The sequence below is a fragment of the Salvelinus fontinalis genome, chromosome 22 (assembly GCF_029448725.1).
Source record: "Salvelinus fontinalis isolate EN_2023a chromosome 22, ASM2944872v1, whole genome shotgun sequence".
NCBI classification, from domain to species: Eukaryota; Metazoa; Chordata; class Actinopteri; order Salmoniformes; family Salmonidae; genus Salvelinus; species Salvelinus fontinalis.
The window spans coordinates 19,086,393-19,109,653 of record NC_074686.1 but is presented as its reverse complement, the minus strand read 5'-3'; the positions used below and the strand labels follow the sequence as shown (position 1 = coordinate 19,109,653).

The window sequence follows — 23,261 nt, the reverse complement described above, 5'->3', positions numbered from 1 at the left end:
TTTATGTTTATTTATTTTCCCTTTTGTAATTTAACTATTTGCACACAATTACAACACTGTATATAGATGTAATATGACATTTGAAATATCTTTGGGAATTTTTGTGAGTGTAATGTTTACTGTTAATTTGCTATTGTTTATTTCACTTTTGTTTATTATCTATTTCACTTGCTTTGGCAATGTAAAGATATGTTTCCCATGCCACTAAAGCCCTTAAATTGAAATTGAGAGAAAGAGAGGGGGGGGGGCAGAGAGAGTCAAAGAGAGAAAAGAGATAAGGAACACTAGAACCTTAAGAAGTGCAACCTGAAACTGTAACCATGGGAAAGAGTACAAGATTAGTCCAAATTCGAACAAAAAAATATAGACACAAGCTAAACTTTTGTTCTGAGAAATTCTAAATGTCAGAGAGGCGTGTTTGTTCTATTTAAGTGATAATGCCAGAGAAGCCGCTGTTTGGAGCATGTTTTGGCACGGGTTTTGTTAGGCCCGAGACGAAGTCGAGATAAAGGATGAAGAAATCACAAGTACAGTTTGTCAGCTATACAATAAATAAATGTCAGCCATATGTCCACATCATGTGTGTCTACTTTCAGAAGCAGATCAAAAAGTAGGCCACCAGCAACTGGCAGGCAGACTGTTCCTTTCCCCAGTTTCTGTGTTGTAGTTTGTATTTGAGTGTGTGTTTCAGGAGATGGCTTCCTGAAATCGCTCAAGCAGCTGATTAGTCAGCCCCATTGATGATTGGAGCTGACCCCGCCCCCTCGTCAAGTTACAGCTGTATCCCATTAGACTCCTTCTCCAGCTATAAAAACCAGTGTTCTGTTGCTCAGAATAAAGGATCATAACTGAGATATGATTGCTGAGAGAGGAGGCTGATGGCTGTGAGGGTGATATACTGTGTTGGTTGTTCTCAGAGGGAGATGATTAGTGTGTCCTGTATTGGTTGAGTGAGAGAGCTGATTGGTTATGTCTGTGTGTCAATAGGATGCAGTGTTTTGATTATTGAAATTGTTTGTAAAATTATGTTTCGTTTGTTCCCAGGGGGAATGGGAAGGCACCTAGGGAGTGCTTAGGCAAGAGGCCTGCGGGCATACATATACCCATAGTATATTCACTGTCTAGGCACACTAGGTAAGACCTGAGCAGACCACCCCTGTATTTTGGTTAGGGCACCAGGTGGTGCTAAATTAGGTAAGTAGTGGGTAGGCAGGTAAGGTAGGAGAGGGGGCTCTGATATTTACTTTCTTTCCTTTGGTTCGCCCCTTTTCCCCAAAATTTACCGTGTGACGGAATAAATGTATTGTAAACGGTACCACTCTCTCTGCCTTTGTCATCCTTACTCGCACCTACAGTTCCATACCTCCCACTTCACGGGGAGTTAAATTGTAGCAGGGTGTTGCGTTCCCTCTTCCTAGAGGCGTGCGTAACACAGACTAAATTAAAATAGTCCTTAGAATAAGGGCAGATGAGAATTAGAATCTGCGTCAACACTTCTGTTCCTCCGACATCTCGCCAAGTGGCTGAGGGAGCTTCAGTTGGCTAGCCAATTGTATAAGAATGGGACTGCCTCTACTCTACTTTTACACAACCTATAACACAAGGTCATCGACTTTGTTCGTTAAAGCAATGGTAACTTGAATATCTTAAACCACAACACCAAGATGGTTGCCAGACTGTAAACAATAGCTGCTCTTATGTTCAGCTATTTTCTACAAATTCTATTTCTATGGTTACACCAATGTTCACTCTAAGTTGCATGCGTGCGTAGCCCCGAGACTGCTGCGCAGCTCCCCCCGGAAGCCAACAGAGAGAACTAGACTGAATTTCACAAAACTTTCTAGAACCGTGGTCACCAACAGTTGATCGCGATCCCCTGGTCGATCTCAAAGGCATTCATTTCTGTAAAAACCCCAACGATAAAGCCTTGTGTTTCTATTATTGTTTTTATTAGTATTGGGCTGTTGCCGGTAGATGCATGTGATTCAGCTGCCCTGCGCTCCGGGTAGGCTAACTTTTGCCATTTTGTACCATTTCATGTGCCTGAAGGTACAAACTCTTCCTTCCCAGCGGGCCCAGAGAGCAAACCATGTGCACTATAAACTTACCGCTGGCCAAGCAATGGCTCAGATGACCTTGTCTGCAGTAACGTAGAAGGAATAAGATAAGGCACAGCACAGTTGATACTGAGATTTCAAAACGTTTAAAACCACGAGCAGAGAGACTGTCAACGAATACAGCAAATATATGCTGTTTTTAGGAGTGAGTTCAAGTTCTTACTCAGCACTGTCAACACTTTGTGTTCAACACTTATTTAAACTGTAAAATGCGCGTTCTTCCTATTTCCTCTCAGCGCTACAACAAGCACTGCAGCAGTAATAAATGAGTTGTAAAGTGTATCTATAGGTTTGCGTTATTAGCAGTTTAGGTCTTTTTTAATAGCGAGGAATATTTAACTTTCTCTGTTAATAGCAGTACATGAATTTGTGCATGAGGCAGAAATAATGCGGTGCGACTCGAGTTTCACCATCAGTCCGTGTCAGCGGAGGAAAGGGAGAGCAGAGGGTTGAGAGGCAGACCCTCAGTCCGTCCACTGAGACTGACCATCAGATGCTGTCACCATCAGCACAGTAAAATACAAATGATGAAAAGCAAATGATTTAAATGTATGCTCACTCAGCTGTGCTTCACAAGTTATACAACAACGGATCTATCAGTGGTGTGATCATATAGCCTACCTTAAATGTATAAATATAATGTTTAAAAAAAATGGCCCAAAAAATACATTGGCTGGGCAATTCAAGAAAGTCAATATGCAGTGATAATGTACTGGGCCTATATTGTAGCTTACTGTATAAACCTCACTGCTACAGTACTGTTTTGAATTAATTAATGTTACATAGGCTTACATTTTTTTAAAGTCATGTTAAAAAAATTGGATTTTACTCAGTGATCTTGACTCAAAGGTTGGTGACCGCTGTTGTAGAGTTTTCCCTGTTAACAGTATCAACCCTTTCCTTTACAGTGGCAACTGTGATCGAATCAACGCAATATTATCCACTTTCAGTGCAACATACCGAAACAAAACAAACTATGCAAGATATTTTGTTGTAGGCAGAACACATCGGAGTAGAATTCTATTGCTTTGACACGCACTACTCAGCCCGTAGTCTACCCAGACCCATGCAGCATAAACAGAGTTGCAGTAGTCCTATACGCAAATAGACCATTGCCATATATGGATCTGTGTCATTTACATTCAACTGGACTGTCTTTACAGCATGAGCGGTCGTGAGTAGATTCACTTGTTTTGAGATCAAAGCGAGAACTGCATGTAGCCACGTGTGCACATTTTGTTCATATCCTTTGCTAGTTGAGATATTAGACCAGTTATAGATCATTTGTAGTCAACAATATGGGAGTGACTGCTTCATACAAGAGCACAAAATGTGTACATTTCTAGACTTCTTAGAAAAGTCAAGTAAACCGCTTTTTTTGTCTTAAAGGTGTAGTATTTTGAGACAGGCTTGAATAAGCTAAGTAGCCAATAGGTAGAGGGTGGCATAATATGTCTGATTCTCTTTAATAATAGTATGGGAATAATAATTCATTTTATTTTGTAAAGTGGTTTCTTGCATCAAACACAACATTTTCATTCATCTCCTTGTCTGACGTGGATAAACAGGTTAATGTCAAGCCCTGCATGTTTTCTTTCTTCTCAAAAGTCTCATGGAATGTAGGCCTACATTGAACAACACACATTGGCTGCTACTGTAGGCTAATGATATATGAGCTATTTCCATGTTCAAATGTTATAGGATGCATTTTCTGCATTGTTTTTGATGGTAGGCCACTCTGGTAGACTTACATTATTAACAAATAGCCACAGTAGTCTACATGGCCAATGTTTAAACTGTAACTTAAAGCGGGTACAGCCTCAGTGTTCACAGTGAACACATGCTGGAAGTTGCACAGAATTTTCACAACTTTCAAGTTTGCGCTCAGCAGACCTGAAATTTGCTTAGTGCCGAAACAAATTTGAGGGAACATTGACCCAAACCCCTTTTATTTTTCCCTAAATATCTGACACTCCTGGCTACATTTTCCTCGGTTTCCCAGTGGATACTTAAGGCACCATAAATACTCACTCTCCTTCTTTCTATCTGTTCTTCTCTCCCACGCACTCTTTTACATAATTCCAGTGGTGTACTCCCCCTCTCGTCTCTTTCTATCTGTCATCCTCCCCTCCCCTCTCCTCCCTATCTTCTCTCTCTTTTTTTATTCTATCCTGCTGTCTAACAAATTTCCCTTCCTAGTCATTTCTCTTAGAAGGGCAAGATATTTTAATGTGAGTTGATACATATCAATTAGTGAAGTAAAAAATAACAGACCCTAAAAGCTGACCCTTATTTAGGTTGTATACATACATACATACATACAGTACAGGCATGCACACAACCACCCACACAAATCTTTATGAAAGTCTTGACTAATTTTCAATAAAAAAAGCCATGTTTAGAATAGCTGAAGTGCATTTCGTCTTAGACCTATGCTGTATGTAATGGATGATAGAATTCAATAGATTCCATGTATTTTACATCATAAGGTAATAAGTAATGTGGGTTCTCCAGATAGAACAAATAGGAAGAGTTTAATGTATATTATTCCATTATTCCAGGTTCATTGGAAAGATGTACAATCTGAGGTACTGTAGATTAATCACCAAAATATAACTGCCCCAGTCATTGATGTGTAAACAGCTTTAAAACAGTACTGATCTACCATGGACCTGAAAAGGGAATCAACATAGATTTTTATTAATCTATGTGCTGGCAATGTTTTACTGGATTCGGCTCTCAAAATCAATATTCAGCCAGCCTTTTCCAGCTTAAATATGCTGATACACAACAAGGAAATCACATTTGATTTTGAAAGATGGAACAAGAGTGAAATATGTCCTAATGGAATGCAAGCTTTGATCAATGCGATGGCATTAAGAAAGTTAGTTTGCTCACTCTCATTGAACATGCATAATTCATCTTGCTGGGGGCAATCAGATGTCGTGAACTGTGAAAACCCTGAAATAATTGTTTATTATTTTAGGCACTTATGTGTACTTCAATATGAGTTGGTAATACAAAATGCATTCATGAGCACATTCTATGAGGGAGAAGAAAATAAAATCACGACATCATCCTAGAAAAGGGTTAAACTAGAACGTGCACATTGGTTTGCAGGTTTTTGTGGCAATGTTGAAAAACTATGTATGAAAAAAGATGAGAGGTCAACTTTAAAGCAATCCAAGGTCGTGCTACTGAGTACATTGGTGAGAATGCATCAAACTGCACAGGCCCCATTTAGAATAACCTTGAACATCCCTGCCACAGTGTGACTCAAAGCAGACAACATCCCACAGTGTGACTCAAAGCAGACAACAGTCGATTCACATATGGATTTATATTGGATAATATCAGTTATTTCAGAGTAACAATTTTTTTAATTTAGTGTCACTTGGCTCTCCTAAATGCAACATTGTCCTGAGTAGCATATCTTGACAAAAAATAGCATCTTTCCAAAAGAAGGCCACAGATGGCATTCAGTACAACCTATTATTTCAAGCTTTAGGTTCTTACAAGATCTTAAAAGTTGATTATACAGTTCATTGAGAAAGTATTCAGAAGCCTTCACTTTTTCCACATTTTGTTACGTTACAGCCTTATTCTAAAATGTATTGAATTAATTGTTTCCCTCATCAATCAACCACATAATGACAAAGCAGAAACAGGTTTTTAGAAATGATAGCAAATTTCTATAGTTAAAAAATGAAATACCGTATTTACATAATTATTCAGACCCTTTTCTATGAGACTCGAAATTGAGCTCAGATGCATCCTGTTTCGATCATCCTTGAGATGTTTCTACAAATTGATTGGAGTCCACCTGTGGTAAATTGATTGGACAAGATTTGGAAAGGCACACACCTGTCTATATAAGGTCCCACAGTTGACAGTGCATGTCAGAGCAAAAACCAAGCCATGAGGTCAAAGTAATTGTCCATAGATCTCTGAGACAGGATTGTGTCGAGGTACAGATCTGGGGAAGGGTACCAAAAAATGTCTGCAGCACAGGTCCTCAAGAACACAGTGGCCTCTATAATTCTTAAATGGAAGAATTTTGGAACCACCAAGAATCTTCCTAGAGCTGGCCGTCCGGCCAAACTGAGCAATCGGGGAGAAGGGCCTTGGTCAGGGAGGTGACCAAGAACCTGATAGTCACTCTGACAGAGCACCAGAGTTCCTCTGTGGAGATGGGAGAACCTTCCACAAGGACAACCATCTCTGCAGCACTCCACCAATCAGGCCCTGATGGTAGAGTGGCCAGACGGAAGCCACTCCTCGGTGAAAGGCACATGACAACCCACTTGGAGTTTGCCAAAAGGCACCTAAAGGACTCTTAGATCATGAGAGACAAGGTTCTCTGGTCTGGTGAAACCACGATTGAACTCTTTGACCTGAATGCCAAGCGTCACGTCTGGAGGAAACCAGACACCGCTTATTACCTGGCCAATACCATCCCTACAGCGAAGTATGGTGGTGGCAGCATCATGCTGTGGGGATGTTTTACAGTTGAAGAGTAACCAAAAAAGTGTCAAACAAATAAAAATATATTTTATATTTGAGACTCTTCAAAATAGACACCCTTTGCCTTGATGACAGCTTAGCCATACAAGATGAAGGAATTTTGAAAACTTATTTTGGTCATCTACACAGAAACATCCCACAAAAATACTTACAACATAGCCAATTAGACATTCAAGTAACATTTAACATGCTTGAATCAGTCATTAAAAACAACCAAAATTCATTAGATTACCCAATAACCCCCAAAAAACTAAATGAAAAGATAAAATATATAAAACCAAAGAAGGCTTGTTGTCTAGATAACATCAGAAATTATATTCTGAAAAACAGTACATCTGAGTTGCACATTTCTGTGCTTGTATTGTTCAACATGGTACTATCCATTATCCACAAAAGTCAAGTCAAGACAAATCAGACCCCAATAATTACAGGGGAATTTGCATAAACTGCAACTTGGGAAAGGTTTTCTGTAGCATTTTAAATTCATTAATTCAAACTTTTCTTCAAGAAAGAAATGTAATAAGTCAATTTTAAATTGGCTTTCTCCCCGACCATCGCACTACTGACCATAAATACACCTTACACACACTAATTAATAAACACATTCACCAAAAAAAAGATGGCAAAATATTTGCTTGCTTTATTAACTTTAAAAAAGCATTAGATTCTATTTGGCACAAAGGTTTATTCTTCAAAATTCTCCAAAGTGGGCTTGGTGGTAAGGTGTATGACTTAATAAAATGTATGTACACAGAAAACAAGTGTGCAATAAAAATCAAAAACCAAAGAACATAATTATTTTTGTAACGTTGAGGTGTGAGACAAGGCTGCAGTTTGAGTCCAAACCTTTTCAACATTTATATCAATGAATTAGCAGACATGTTGGACAATTCTGCAGCCCCAGGACTTTGGTTATTCTATCACAAAGTATAGGAGGTCTTCAACAGAACCTAAATATTCTAGAGCAAAATTGCCATAATTGGGCCCTGGCAGTAAATGTATAAATTCACCTTGAACAACAACATAATTGAACACACAAAAAATTACTCATACCTTGGTCTGACCATAGCTGCATTGGGAAAGTGTAATATGGCAGTGAATGCTCTTAAAGAAAATGCCAGCAGAGCATTGTATGCAATACAAATGAAATTATTCAAAATCAACACCCCAATTAGAATTTTGACCAAAATATTTGATAGCGTAATCCAACTAATAGCTCTTTACGGAAGTGAGGCTTGGGGGCCACTCAATAAACTGCACTTTAAAATGTGGAACAAACATCCAATTGAAGCGCTACATGTAGAATTCTGTGGGAAAATTTCACAAGTGCAAAGAAATACACCAACTATTGCATGTAGGGCAGAATTGGGCCGCTTTCCAGTGGTAATGGAAATACCACTAGTTGCCCCTCACAGTTGAAGTGTACCTATGATAAAAAATTACAGACCTCTACATGCTTTGTAAGTAGGAAAACCTGCAAAATCGGTAGTGTATCAAATACTTGTTCTCCCCACTGTACATATATATATATATATATATTACACACACACACACACACACACACACACACACACACACACACACACACACACACACACACACACACACACATATATATATATAGTACCTGGACACAGCTACTCATTCAAGGGTTTTTCTTTATTTTTTTCTTCTACATTGTAGAATAATAGTGAAGACGTCAAAACTATGAAATAACACGTATGGAATCAAAAAAAGAGTTAAACAACACAAAATATATTTTAGATTCTTCAAAGAAGCCACCCTTTGCCTTGACAGCGTTGCACACTCTTGGCATTCTCTCAACCAGCTTCATGAGGTAGTCACCTGGAATGCATTTCAATTAACAGGTGTGCCATGTTAAAAGTTAATGTGTGGAATTTATTTTCTTCTTAATGCGTTTGAGCCAATCAGTTGTGTTGTGACAAGGTAGGGGCGGTATACAGAAGATAGCCCTATTTGGTAAAAGACCAAGTCCATATTATGGCAAGAACAGCTCAAATAAGCAAAGAGAAACAACAGTCCATTACTTTAAGACATGAAGGTCAATCAATGCGGAAAATTTCAAGAACTTTGAACGTTTCTTCAAGTGCAGTCGCAAAAACCAACAAGAGCTATGATGAAACTGTCTCTCATGAGGACCGCCGGAGGAAAGAAAGACGCAGAGGATAAGTTCATTACAGTTACCATCCTCAGAAATTGAAGCCCAAAGAAATGCTTCACAGAGTTCAAATCTCAACATCAACTGCTCAGAGGAGACCGCGTGAATCAGGCCTTCATTGTCGAATTGCGGCAAATAAACCACTACTAAAGGACACCAATAAGAAGAAGTTTGGACCAAGAAACACGAGCAATGGACATTAGACCGGTGGAAATCTGTCCTTTGGTCTGATGAGTCCAAATTTGAGATTTTTAGGTCCAACCGCCGTGTCTTTGTGAGATGCAGAGTAGTTGAACTGATGATCTCTGCATGTGTGGTTCCTACTTCGAAATATGGAGGAGGAGGTGTGATGTGTGGGGGTGCTTTGTTGGTGACACTGTCAGTGATTTATTTACGATTCAAGGCACACTTAACCAGCATAGCTACAACAGCATTCGGCAGCGATACGCCATCCCACATGGTTTGAGCTTAGTGGTACTATCATTTGTTTATCAACAGGACAATGACCTAACCCATCTCCGGCCTGTGTAAGGGATTTTTGACCAAGACTTTTTCCAAATTTTGTTAGGTTACAGCCTTATTTTTTTTACACTCATCAATCAATACACAATACCCCATAATGACAAAGCAAAAACAGGTTTTTAGAAATGTAGAAAAAACTGGAATATTACATTTAAATAAGTATTCAGACCTTTTACTCAGTACTTTGTTGAAGCACCTTTGGCAGCGATTACAGCCTTGAGTCTTCTTGTGTATGACTCTACAAGCTTGGCACACCTGTATTTGGGGAGTTTCTCCTGTTATTCTCTGCAGATCCTCTCAAGCCCTGTCAGATTGCATAGGGAGAATTGCTGCACAGCTATTTTCAGGTCTCTCCAGAGATGTTCGATCGGGTTCAAGTAAGAACTCTGGCTGAGTCCCTCAGGGACATTCAGAGAATTGTCCCGAAGCCACTCCTGCGTTGTCTTGGCTGTGTGCTTAGGGTCATGGTCCTGTTGGAAGGTGAATCTTCACCTCAGCCTGAGCGCTCTGGAGCAGGTTTTCATCAAGGATCTCTCTGTACTTTGCTCCATTAATCTTTTCCTCGATACTGACTAGTTTCCCAGTCCTTGCCGCTGAAAAACATCCCCACAGCATGATGCTGCCACCACCATGTTTCACCATAGGGATGGTGCCAGGTTTCCTCCAGACGTTACATTTGGCATTCAGGCCAAAGAGTTCAATCATGGTTTCTTCAGACCAGAGAATCTTGTTTCTGATGGTGCCTTTTGGCAAACTCCAAGCAGGCTGTCATGACCCTTTACTTAGGAGTGTTTTCTGTCAGGTCACTGTACCACAAAGGCCTGATTGGTGGAGTGCTGCAGAGATGGTTGTACTTCTGGAAAATTCTCCCATCTCCACAGAGGAACTCTAGAGCTCTGTCAGAGTGTAAGGGCTGTTGTCCTCCTCTTCCTCGGACGAGGAGAGGAGAGAAGGATCAGTGGACCAATACGCAGCATTAGGGAAATAAGCCATCTCTTTATTCGAAACGACGGCAACACGAAAAACAAAACACTTACAAAATTACAAAACAAGAAAACGACGTAGACGAAACCTGAACATGAACTTAACTAACTAAACGTAGAACTCACGGACAGGAAACAGACTACATCAAAACGAACGAACAGCCAAACAGTCCCGTATGGTACATACATCGACGACACAGGAGACAATCACCCACAAACAAACAGTGAGAACACCCTACTTAAATATGACTCTTAATTAGAGGAAAACGCAAAACACCTGCCTCTAATTAAGAGCCATACCAGGCAACCAAAACCAACATAGAAACAGAAAACATAGACTGCCCACCTAAAACTCACGCCCTGACCATATACACATACAAAAACAACATAAAACAGGTCAGGAACGTTACAGAACCCCCCCCTCAAGGTGCGAACGCCGGGCGCACCAGCACAAAATCCAGGGGAGGGTCTGGGTGGGCAGTTGACCACGGTGGTGGCTCAGGCTCTGGACGCTGTCCCCACACCACCATAGGTCACTCCCCGCTTCTGTCTTCCCCTCCCAATGACCACCCTCAAACTAACATCCCCTAAATGAACGGCCAGCACCGGGAGAAGGGGCAGCACCGGGACAAGGGGCAGCACCGGGACAAGGGGCAGCACCGGGACAAGGGGCAGCACCGGGACAAGGGGCAGCACCGGGACAAGGGGCAGCACCGGGACAAGGGGCAGCACCGGGATAAGGGGCAGCACCGGGACAAGGGGCAGGTCCCGGCTGAGATACTCTGGCAGATCCTGACTGAACGGCTCTCGACGCTCATGGCTGGCTGACGGCTCTCGACGCTCATGGCAGGCTGACGGCTCTCGACGCTCATGGCAGGCTGACGGCTCTCGACGCTCATGGCAGGCTGACGGCTCTCGACGCTCATGGCAGGCTGACGGCTCTCGACGCTCATGGCAGGCTGACGGCTCTCGACGCTCATGGCAGGCTGACGGCTCTCGACGCTCATGGCAGGGTGACGGCTCTCGACGCTCATGGCAGGCTGACGGCTCTCGACGCTCATGGCAGGCTGACGGCTCTCGACGCTCATGGCTCTCTGACGGCTCTGGCTGCTCATGGCTCGCTGGCGGCTCTGGCAGATCCTGTCTGGTTGGCGGCTCTGGCAGATCCTGTCTGGTTGGCGGCTCTGGCAGATCCTGTCTGGTTGGCGGCTCTGGCAGATCCTGTCTGGCGGGCGGCTCTAGCGGCTCCTGTCTGGCGGACGGCTCTGTAGGCTCATGGCAGACGGGCGGCTTTGCAGGCTCATGGCAGACGGGCGGCTTTGCAGGCTCATGGCAGACGGATGGCTCAGACGGCGCTGGGGAGACGGATGGCTCAGACGGCGCTGGGGAGACGGATGGCTCAGATGGCGCTGGGGAGACGGATGGCTCAGATGGCGCTGGGGAGACGGATGGCTCTGGCCGGATAAGGCGCACTGTAGACCTGGTGCGTGGTGCCGGTACTGGAGGCACCGAACTGGATACACGCACTACAGGGAGAGTGCGTGGAGGAGGAACTGGGCTCAGGAGACGCACTGGTAGCCTAGTGCGTAGTGTAGGCACTGTAGGTACTAGGCTGGGGCGGGGAGGTGGTGCCGGAAATACCGGACCGTGGAGGCGTACTGGCACTCTTGAGCATTGAGCCTGCCCAACCTTACCTGGTTGAATGCTCCCGGTCGCCCGACCAGTGCGGGGAGGTGGAATAACCCGCACCGGCCTATGTAGGCGAACCGGGGAAACCATGCGTAAGGCAGGTGCCATGTATGCCGGCCCGAGGAGACGCACTGGAGACCAGACGCGTTGAGCCGGCCTCATGACACCTGGCTCAATACCCAATCTAGCCCTACCAGTGCGGGGAGGTGGAATAACCCGCACTGGCCTATGCACTCGTACAGGAGACACCGTGCGCTCTACTGCGTAACACGGCGCCTGCCCGTACTCCCGCTCTCCACGGTAAGCCTGGGAAGTGGGTGCAGGTCTCCTACCTGCCCTTGGCCCACTACCTCTTAGCCACCCCCCCCCCCCCAAGAAATTTTTGGGTGTTACTCACGGGCTTTTTGGGCTTCCGTGCCAGACGCGTTCCCTCATAACTCCGGTTCCTCTCTCCGGTAGCCTCTGCTCTCCTCAGTGCCTCCAGCTGTTCCCATGGGAGGCGATCCCTACCAGCCAGGATCTCCTCCCATGTGTAGCAACCTTTTCCGTCCAATATATCGTCCCAAGTCCAGGAGTCCTTGTTGCCCTGTTGAGCTTTCCCTTGCCGCTTGGTCCTAATTTGGTGGGTGATTCTGTAAGGGCTGTTGTCCTCCTCTTCCTCGGACGAGGAGAGGAGAGAAGGATCAGTGGACCAATACGCAGCATTAGGGAAATAAGCCATCTCTTTATTCGAAACGACGGCAACACGAAAAACAAAACACTTACAAAATTACAAAACAAGAAAACGACGTAGACGAAACCTGAACATGAACTTAACTAACTAAACGTAGAACTCACGGACAGGAAACAGACTACATCAAAACGAACGAACAGCCAAACAGTCCCGTATGGTACATACATCGACGACACAGGAGACAATCACCCACAAACAAACAGTGAGAACACCCTACTTAAATATGACTCTTAGAGGAAAACGCAAAACACCTGCCTCTAATTAAGAGCCATACCAGGCAACCAAAACCAACATAGAAACAGAAAACATAGACTGCCCACCCAAAACTCACGCCCTGACCATATACACATACAAAAACAACATAAAACAGGTCAGGAACGTTACACAGAGTGACCATCGGGTTCTTGGTCACCTCCCTGACCAAGACCCTTCTCCCCTGATTACTCAGTTTGGCTGGGCGGCCAGCTCCAGGAAATGTTTTGGAACCCTTCCCCAGATCTATGCCTCGACACAATCCTGACTCTGAGCATTACAGACAATTCCTTCGACCTCATGGCTTAGTTTTTCTCTGACATGCACTGTCAACCTTATATAGACAGGTGTGTACCTTTCCAAATCATGTCTAATCAATTGAACTTACCACAGGTGGACTCCAATCATGTTGTAGAAAAATCTCAAGGATGATCAATGGAAACAGGATGCACCTGAGCTCAGTTTTTTGTTAACAAACTATAGTTTTGGCAAGTCAGTTAGGACATCTACTTTGTGCATGACACAAGTAATTTTTCCAACAATTGTTTACAGACAGATTATTTCACTTATAATTCACTGTATCACATTTCCAGTGGGTCAGAAGTTTACATACACTAAGTTGACTGTGCCTTTAAACAGCTTGAAAAATTCCAGAAAATGACGTCTTCTGATAGGCTAATTGACATCATTTGAGTCAATTGGAGGTCTACCTGTGGATGTATTTCAAGGCCTACCTTCAATCTCAGTGCCTCTTTGCTTAACATCATGGGAAAATCAGCCAAGACCTCTGAAAAATAATTGTAGACCTCCGCAAGTCTGGTTCATCCTTGGGAACAATTTCCAAATGCCTGAAGGTACCTCATTCATCTGTACAAACAATGGTACGCAAGTATAAATACCATGGGACAATGCAGCCGTCATACCGCTCAGGAAGGAGACGCGTTCTGTCTCCTAGATATGAATGTACTTCGGTGCATAAAGTGCAAATAAATCCCAGAACATGTGAAGATGCTGGAGGAAACAGGTACAAAAGTATCTACGAGTAAAACGAGTCTTATATCGACATAACCTGAAAAGCCGCTCAGCAAGGAAGAAGCCACTGCTCTAAAACCACCATAAAAAAGCCAGACTATAGTTTGCAACTGCACATGGGGACAAAGATTGGAGAAATGTCCTCTGGTCTGATGAAACAAAAATTGAACTGTTTGGCCATAATGACCATCATTATGCTTGGAGGAAAGAGGGGGACGCTTGCAAGGCGAAGAACACCATCGCAACCGTGAAGCACGGGGGTGGCAACATCACGTTGTGGGGGTCCTTTTCTGCAGGAGGGACTGGTGCACTTTACAAAATAGATGGCAACATGAGGAGGGGAATTATGTGGATATATTGGAGCAACATCTCAAGACATCAGTCAGGAAGTTAAAGCTTGATCGCAAATGGGTCTTCCAAATGCACAATGACCCCAAGCATACTTCCAAAGTTGTGGCAAATGGCTTAAGGACAACAACGTCTAGGTATTGGAGTGGCCATCACAAAGCCCTGACCTCAATCCACTAGAAAATATGGGCAGAACTGAAAAAGCGTGTACGAGCAAGGAGGCCTACAAACCTGACTCAGTGTAACTGGGCCAAACTTGGGGGCCAAAATTCACCCAACTTATTGTGGGAAGCTTGTGGAAGGCTACCCAAAACATTTGACCCAAGTTAAACAATTTAAAAGCAATGCTACCAAATACTAATTGAGTGTATGTTAACTTCTGACCCACTAGGAAAGTGCTGAAAAAAATAAAAGCTGAAATAAATAATTATACTATTATTCTGAGATTTCGCATTCTTAAAATAAAGTGCGCTACACTCGCATTAACATCTGCTAACCATGTGTATGTGACAAATAAAATTTGATTTGATTTGAAGTGGGGATCCTAATTGACCTAAGACAGGAAATATTTACAAGGATTAAATGTCAGGAATTGTGACAAACTGAGTTTAAATGTACTTGGCTAAGGTGTATGTAAACTTCCGACTTCAACTCTATAAACAAATCAATAAGAATGGAATAAGAATGCACAAAAAATTGGTACAATGCCATGCAATCTGCAACGCTTTGTACGTATGTGTTTCTTGTGTGTGTGTGAGAGTGTGAGTGTGTGTGTGAGTGAATTAAAAGGTCTGTCTAGTCAAGTAGTCTGCATAATAAATGCAGTAGTTGGCGCACCTCTCCAATCTCTGACAGTTCTAGGTGTCTTTTGTCAGAGGTTACCTCACTATATGTCGGCTGATGATCAGAATGAAGTTATTATTTATTTTTTATTTAACCCTTATTTTACCAGGTAAGAGATCTGTCTGAGAACACATCCAAATTTACAGCAACAATCTGGGGAATAGTTACAGGGGAGAGGAGGGGGGATGAATGAGCCAATTGTAAACTGGGGATGATTAGTTGGCCATGATGGTATGAAGGCCAGATTGGGAATTTAGCCAGGACGCGGGGGTTAACACCCCTACTTTTACGATAAGTGCCATGGGATCTTTAGTGACCACAGAGAGTCAGGACACCCGTTTAACGTCCCATCCAAAAGACGACACCCTACACAGGGCAATGTCCCGAATCACTGCCCTGGGGTCTTTTTATTTTATTTTAGACCACAGAAAAGGTGCCTCCTACTGGCCCTCCAAAACCACTTCCAGCAGCATCTGGTCTCCCATCCAGGACCAACCCTGCTTAGCTTTAGAAACAAGCCAGCAGTGGGATGCAGGGGGATGGGATGCTGTGGGATGCTGTGGGATGCTGGCAGTGGGATGCTGGCAAATTACACATGGTGTAGACTGTATCATGTGGTCCACTTCTCTGAAGGAAAGTACTCTGCCCAACCTTACAGTAGTGGTCAGTGCTGTGTTGTGGTGGGCCGGGTCTAGTAGAGCTGTGTTGTGGTGGGTCGGGTCGGGTCTAATAGAGCTGTGTTGTGATGGGCCGGGTCTAGTAGAGCTGTGTTGTGATGGGCTGGGTCTATTGGAGCTGTGTTATGATGGGCTGGCTCTAGTAGAGCTGTCTTGTGGTGGGCCGGGTCTTGTAGAGCTGTGCTGTAACAAGCCGTGTCTGGCTCTTCTGTCCTGGGGATGGTGAGAGTGCTGTTGTTTCAGATAGTGGAGCGGGGGGCCGCTGCTGCTGGGGTGATGGGTGTGTGGGGCCCTGCTAAGTGTTGCATCCTTTAGGTCCTTAGCAAAGGTTATGACACTGTCCTGATCAAGGTGTACATTATCGTATAAGTGTTCACATGTCAGAATGGGATGGTGAGGCATTCTGACGTTGAGCAGTGAGTCACTTTCTCTCTCTCGTTCTTTCTTTCTCTCTCTCATTCTTTCTCTATCTCTCTCTCTATGTTCTATTCTGGATTCCAGCTCATTGTATTGCATCCATGGTAACAACTCTAAAAGCTTCCACTTGAACCATAAGATATTGGCACAACTAATAATTTGCAGCAAGAGACTTGAGAGTTAATCATCCAGGCCAAAACCACAGTCAATTCACACCAACATACAGTACCACACACACACACACACACACACACACACACACACACACACACACACACACACACACACACACACACACACACACACACACACACACACACACACACACACACACACACACAGTACACAAACACCACCCACACAATGTGCAAATCAGAGTGAATTTTTCACAATCATGTGTGAGGAACAAATCAAATAATTTTGAATAGGGTCTGGTACCAGAGGCATGGAATAGTAATAAGACGCACAACTGGTATCCTATTGCAAACACATGCCTTATGTCTCTTGCTGTGACATTATTACATTTCACACAACAAAATATTTAAACATTGAAATAACATTATTGTCTGTGTGTGATGAAATCGTTGTGAAAATCTCTATTTGTGTGTGTGTGTGTTTATATTCTAAATGTAAATTTGATATCAGGCCAGAGTGTGTGGGTGGTAACAGCTTCCAGATAACTGATACAGAGACAGAGAGACAGACAGACAGAGAGAGAAAAAGAGAGATAGGGAGAGCAAGGAAGATTGAGAGTGGGTGTTTGAGAAGTACACATTAGCCCTAAGCTTTCCACATGTTTCTTTGTTCATGAGTTTGAGATATTTTTGTGGACTAAAACTTCATCGGCCTACATATCTACATTTTTAAGAAGTAATAGGAATACATGGCCTATTCAAAAATAGTTCCGGCTTTGTTGACCAGCGGAGGGCCAGTAACTGAAAGGTTGCTGGTTTGAATACCCGAGCCTACAAGGTGAAAAATCTGTCACTGTGCTCTTGACCCTAATATGCTACAGGGGCACCGTACTACTATGGCTGACCCTGTAAAACAACACATTTCACTGCACCTATCCGGCCTGTGACAATAAAACATATTTTAATTAAAAAAAATGTTATATGAAAACATCTGTAAAGTCAGAACGAATAGGAACATGTCGTCCATTCTGTTCAACGACTCCCACAAGATTTACAGGACTCATCTAAAGTCGGTCCCGTCGGCTTGCCAACTCAGCACAGGTCTTCTCATGAAAACGTCTGTAAAGTCTCAAGGGTTTCAGCCCATTATTTGGAACGAATGTGTCATCCGTTTTGCTCTACGACGCCCACAAACTTCACAGGTGAATAGGCTTATTTTGAAACCAGAGTTGCACATGTAACCTTTTTTTCCGTCCCGGATGCTTTCTGATATCTCTTAGATGCATTTCAGACATTTAAAATCATACTTCTTTTTAATTTTTGTACCATTTTTTTGCCCTGTATAGAATGTATTATTCAATGTGTTTCTATGGGCTAATAGCAGTAAAGCCAAATTCAATGTTTCATCAAATATATTTTTTAAAGTGTCCTACAATTCCAAATCAAATAGCAATGGTCCATCTTATGATCATCTTAAAAAATGCTAAATATTAGTAGTTTAATAGATATCGCCAGAGGATTACACTCTGGGATTATTTAACATAATCTGTAGCTAACTACACTCAAACACACTTGATTAGTGTTGGCTGAACAATTTGATGTGTGTGAACAACAGGAATGATACTGCAAGAGTTTGCCACAGTATCTACTGTAGGTTAATATCTGCTTCAATGCTGTTCCCAATGCTCCCCTTTATCTATTGTTACCATGACAACTATCCATTTGATGTTCTCACTGCACACACTAACTTCAGTTTCCAATCTGTTAGGTACAGTACAAAGCTAATGCTATATAAGGGCACCGTACTAAACTGAGTCAGAAAACAGGAGCTTTACATTAGGAAGCACATCATCAATAGACATCTTGATGGCAAAAGTTCAGAGCTGTTTTTGGACAAGCATCCAATAAGATGTGGAACTCATGTATTTGCCAGGTAGACTGAGCACAGAACAAGGGCTGGATCGCTATCATTGAGTATGGAGTTTTTACCACAACTATGTTATCAGCAGTGCCTTGGATTTGCATAGCAGCACATCCTGGGTCTAGTGAGTTTAGAAATTGTCTGTCCAATGGTGTGACCCATTTAGTGCAGGTGTCAAACCTGGATGGAATATCATCCAGCTCATGGAATGAGACTGCTTATTGCTAAATCAAGTGTCGACTCTCTCCAATCCAGGACACACCAAGAATGTGCACGTCAAAAACTTCTGAAAACGAGTTGTGGAGAATCCACCATCTGTAATTATTTAATTCTGGCTAAAATTTGGAAATGGGAAGACTAGTGTTTTAACAGGAACAAACTAAGGACCTAAGTATACTGTAGTGTTACAAGCAGGGATGTAGGGGTAAAAAGGCGGACATAGACGTTGGGGTATATAAAGGGTGCAGAGTACCAAACGCTAACACTAATGCTAACACTAACAATGCTAATTTAGAATAATAGGTGCATAAGGGTAGTCACCAAATATAAAAAGACTCCACTACATTATTGGTTACAATACATTAACCAGGAAGAAATACTGGTAAAAACAACCCTGTGAGCCTCAGGTCCTCCATCAACAAATCAAGATGTGATGTGACTGTTCAGGTAGCCTCTGAACATTACATGGCATGCATGGCCAAGGCCAAAACTAATGTTACCTTAACACTTTTGAGCAATCAGTAACATACAAGCCGACCAGTCCAATCCCTTTCCCCTTATTGGCTTGTGTTAATCCAGATTTCTATTCTGTATCCTTCTCTTTCCACAACAGCCCACGGCCCGGTCCAAAAACAATCCCTGGGCACTTCATGTTGAAGTCCGTGGGCACTTCATGAATTGGACAGGTTACAACCCTATGGTAGCAGCTCCATCTAGCATACCAGAGGGCGAAAGAGCTACTACCATATCACTTATACCTATGAAATTAATTCAGATTCACATGGCCATAGGAGTTGGAGCTAGGGGTTGTTTCTGGACAGGGCCCTTGTCGAGGCGGCTATATATTGGAACTTCAGTGTAATTGCAGTTTAAAGTTACAATTCAGTCTCAGTTAGACACTTCTGACATTCAACATTGGAGAGGATTACATGGACAAATCATCAAAGACGCTGATAGATTTACAGGCCTTACCCAAAAGTCAGGTTGTGAGTTGTTGATTTCCAAGTACTGCAGCTTGACAACTGAGTTATATCAGGGAGTCAACAGAGTCAAGGTTGGTTTCCAAGTTGCTTAAGCAGGGGGGTTAGTAGAAAGGTTCCAGGTTATGTTGGTCCACAACACAGACTGAGATGTGTAGGCTGAGATGTGTCCAGTAATAGGGTATAGGGTCCTCTCCTTTTTAAGTTAGCTTGTGCTTAACAGCAATCTATGTGACCACATTTGAGACACTTAAAGTTGCCTGGTATCCATACCCCTTTATCACTACCAAAGTGGTACTCTTCACATCACAATGGACAAGGAATAGGAGTGTGTGCATCTCATTAGTTTAAGCTAAATTAGTATGCATCTGAAAATGTTCACCTTTACTGTAGATGTTCTTTAAGTGTGTGCAATTGCATTTATGATAATACACTTTCAATAAATGAAGATAGTTCTCCGTGAAGTAAGCACATGTCCTTTGCCAAAGTGTTGTGCATTTTTGAGGACAATGAGTGATAAGGCTGGTCATCTTGCTAGCAGTTCTCATCAGTGTGCAGATTTTGGAGAAGCACATTAACAGGATACTGTTTTCAAATGAGTTTGTGTCGCTTGTGACATGGACTTAGCTTGTGTCTGTGTTAATGTCTTTCTAAACATCCCATTATTACAATGCTATATGGTCAGTGCAACTAAGAATACAAGTAGGCTATTATTCAAATATACTTGCACACAGACTTTAGATTATACATATTAGTAAATACTACACATTATAAATAGCCTTTGTTAAAATATGCTAATAATGACCAATATATATATGTATTAAATGGCTACTTGCCACACCTAACACAATCAAGAATGCGGTTGGCCTATTACTCAAAAGATATCGTGATGTATACTGTTATAATGATCGTTATGATGTCTCAAGATTATTCGATTCTTTCTTCCACCAACCCCAAGCCATGCTTTTCAACGCTGGCAGCGGTAGCTCCTTGTCGTGCAGTCCCACAGAAGGCTCCTTGGCCGCAGCGTCTCCTTGGTCTCTTACCCCGGTTCCTTCTCTTCCGACTGTCTCACAACCCCAACGCTGAAATGTGACCCCTTTGCCGTTTTCTCGGTAACCTACAGAATCTCTTCTGAGGCTGATCTTTTTCATCTTTTTGTTGTGTTTATTTTTGCAGCGTATTACTCTTTCAATACCGTAACTGGCGTTCTTTTTAAAAACACTCTCTGATAGCCTAATGATCAATATAATGATCAATAAACAAGTAGGCTAATCTGTCAATTGTTTGTCAAATGCATTCAGTATTTCTGTGAAATAAACTGCTGATTATTGCAAGCCATCAGAAATGTGTTTGAAATTCACAGAACGATGTGTCAGTATTGAAATAGGTGAAATGCGTAACATAAATCACCCCTACTTTCATCGATATGACAAGGTCGGGGTTATCATACATAAAGAAACGTGTGTAGAGATTTAGGGTGTACGCCAACAGCTAGGTTATCTGCGCTTACACACCACGTCTGTCCATCAATAAAGAAAATATAGCCTATAGACGTATACCTTTCCAATGCGCGCATATGCCCAAAATCCAGAAGATATGTAAAAAATTGACTATTTTACAATTCGTAGACTACATTCTGTTTGCTGATAGCAGCGGGGAAGATGAGGACGCGTCCGTAGTCTGCCATCCTTCATTGAAGTAAAATAAACCGACATGTATTGTAAATGCATCACATTCCAAAGTAACTGGCTAATTAATTCAAAAGAGTTGTAGCTTTGATGCTCCCTCTGTTCTATCGTCAAATATATTTCTCAATGGTGCTGCATCAGACTTGATCGGTAGCTTGGAAAGATGGATTGATCGATGGCGTCGCACAGGTTGGTGATCTTGTATACATTGTCGCCCATCTCTCTTGTCCCTGTTCCTCTAGCTCCGTCACTTGCATCGAGATGATTGAGACGCAAATAGTCAGAAAGAGGCGAAGGGGGTGTTGTAAAGTGATTGTTGAAATCTCTCTCGAATATACTCTCTCTGTCTCTCGCTCTCGCGCACACACAAACACGCAGCGTAACAAGATGAGGTTACGAGAGAGGGGAAAGTGTGTGGGAAGGTTGTGCTCAATAACGGTATAGGTTTACAGGATGCACGGTAGACTAAATGGTCACAAACGAATCAGACACAGCCAACGAACTACACATTCATTTTTGGCTAAAGAAAACAGCTCTCCCATGACTAAAACATTCAATTGTGTCTGAAAAGTGCCCACATCTGAGAGAAAAACAATTATGCACCTCATTGCTGGTATTATCATAAGGCTACAATCCATAGTGTAGCGTATAACAGTTGGCTATATTCAGACCCCTTGACTTCTTCCACATTTTATGTTACAGCCTTATTCTAAAATTGATTACCTTGTTTTCCCCCCTCATCAATCTACACACAATACCCCATCATGACGAAGCAAAAACAGTTTTTTAAATTCTTTACAAATGTATTTGAAAAAATATCACAATTACATAAGTATTCAGACCCTTTTCTCAGTACTTTGTCTAAGCACCTTAGGCAGCGATTGCGGCCTCGAGTCTTCTTGGTTATAAGGCTACAAGCTTGGCACACCTGTATTTGGGGAGTGTCACACATTCTTCTCTCCAGATCTTCTCAAGTGCTGTTAGGCTCGATGGGGAGCGTCGCTGTACAGCCATTTTCAGGTCTCTTCAGAGATGTTCAATCGGGTTCAAGTCCAGCCTCTGTCTGGGCCACTCAAGGACATTCAGAGACTTGTCCCGAACCCACTCCTGCATTTTCATGGCTGTGTGCTTATGGTCGTTGTTCTTTTGTAACGTGAACCTTTACCCCAGCCTGAGGTCCTGAGCGCTCTGGAGCAGGTTTCATCAAGGGTCTCTCTGTACTTTGCTCCGTACATATTTCCCTCGATCCTGACTAGTCTCCCAGTCCCTGCAACTGAAAAACATCCCCACAGCATGATGCTGCCACCACCATGCTTCACCGTAGGGATGGTGCCACGTTTCCTCCAGACATGACACTTGGCATTCAGGCCAAAGAGTTCAGTCTTGGTTTCATTATGGTCTGAGAATACTTTAGGTGCCTTTTGGCAAACTCCAAGCAGCTGTCATGTTCCTTTTACTTCCGTCTGGTCACTACCATAAAGGCCTGATTGGTGGAGTGCTGCAGAGATGGTTGTCCTTCTGGAAGGTTCTTCCATCTCCACAGAAGAACTCTGGAGCTCTGTCAGAGTGACCATCGGGTTCTTGGTCACCTCCCTGACCAAAGCTGTTCTCCCCGATTGCTTAGTTTGGCCGGGTGGCCAGCTCTAGGAAGAGTCTTGGTGGTTACACACTTCTTCCATTTAAGATTAATGGAGGCCACTGTGTTCTTGGGGACATTTAATGCTGCAAATGTTTATGCAAAATGTTTATTCCTTCGACCTCATGGCTTGGTTTTTACACTGTCAACTGTGGGACCTTATGTAGAAAGGTGTGTGCCTTTCAAAATCATGTCCAATCAATTGAATTTACCACAGGTGGACTCCAATCGAGCTGTAGGAACATGTCAATGATGATCAGTGGAAACAGGATGCACTTGAGCTTATGTAAATAAGGTATTTCTGTTTAAAACATTTTACAAATTTACCAACATTTCTAAAAACCTGTTTTCCCTTTGTCATTAT

At 42.7% G+C, this 23,261-nt stretch overlaps 1 protein-coding gene across 8 annotated transcripts in view; it reads right to left on the bottom strand.

Annotated features, from left to right (window-relative positions):
• Positions 1–23,261, bottom strand: part of LOC129819983 (ras/Rap GTPase-activating protein SynGAP-like) — a 92,282-nt gene that overhangs the window by 31,192 nt on the left and 37,829 nt on the right. Inside the window, exons 1-2 of one of the 8 annotated variants that reach the window (XM_055876751.1) lie at positions 20,523–21,693; positions 19,563–19,660 (exon numbers count right to left, since the gene is read on the bottom strand). The exons of 5 other annotated variants lie outside the window; for them this stretch is intronic. The gene's annotated coding sequence lies outside the window, so the exon portion shown is untranslated. Of the gene's footprint in view, positions 1–19,562; positions 21,695–23,261 lie in introns of those variants that run through there. 2 more of the 8 variants (XM_055876752.1, XM_055876750.1) reach the window with 2 other exon arrangements.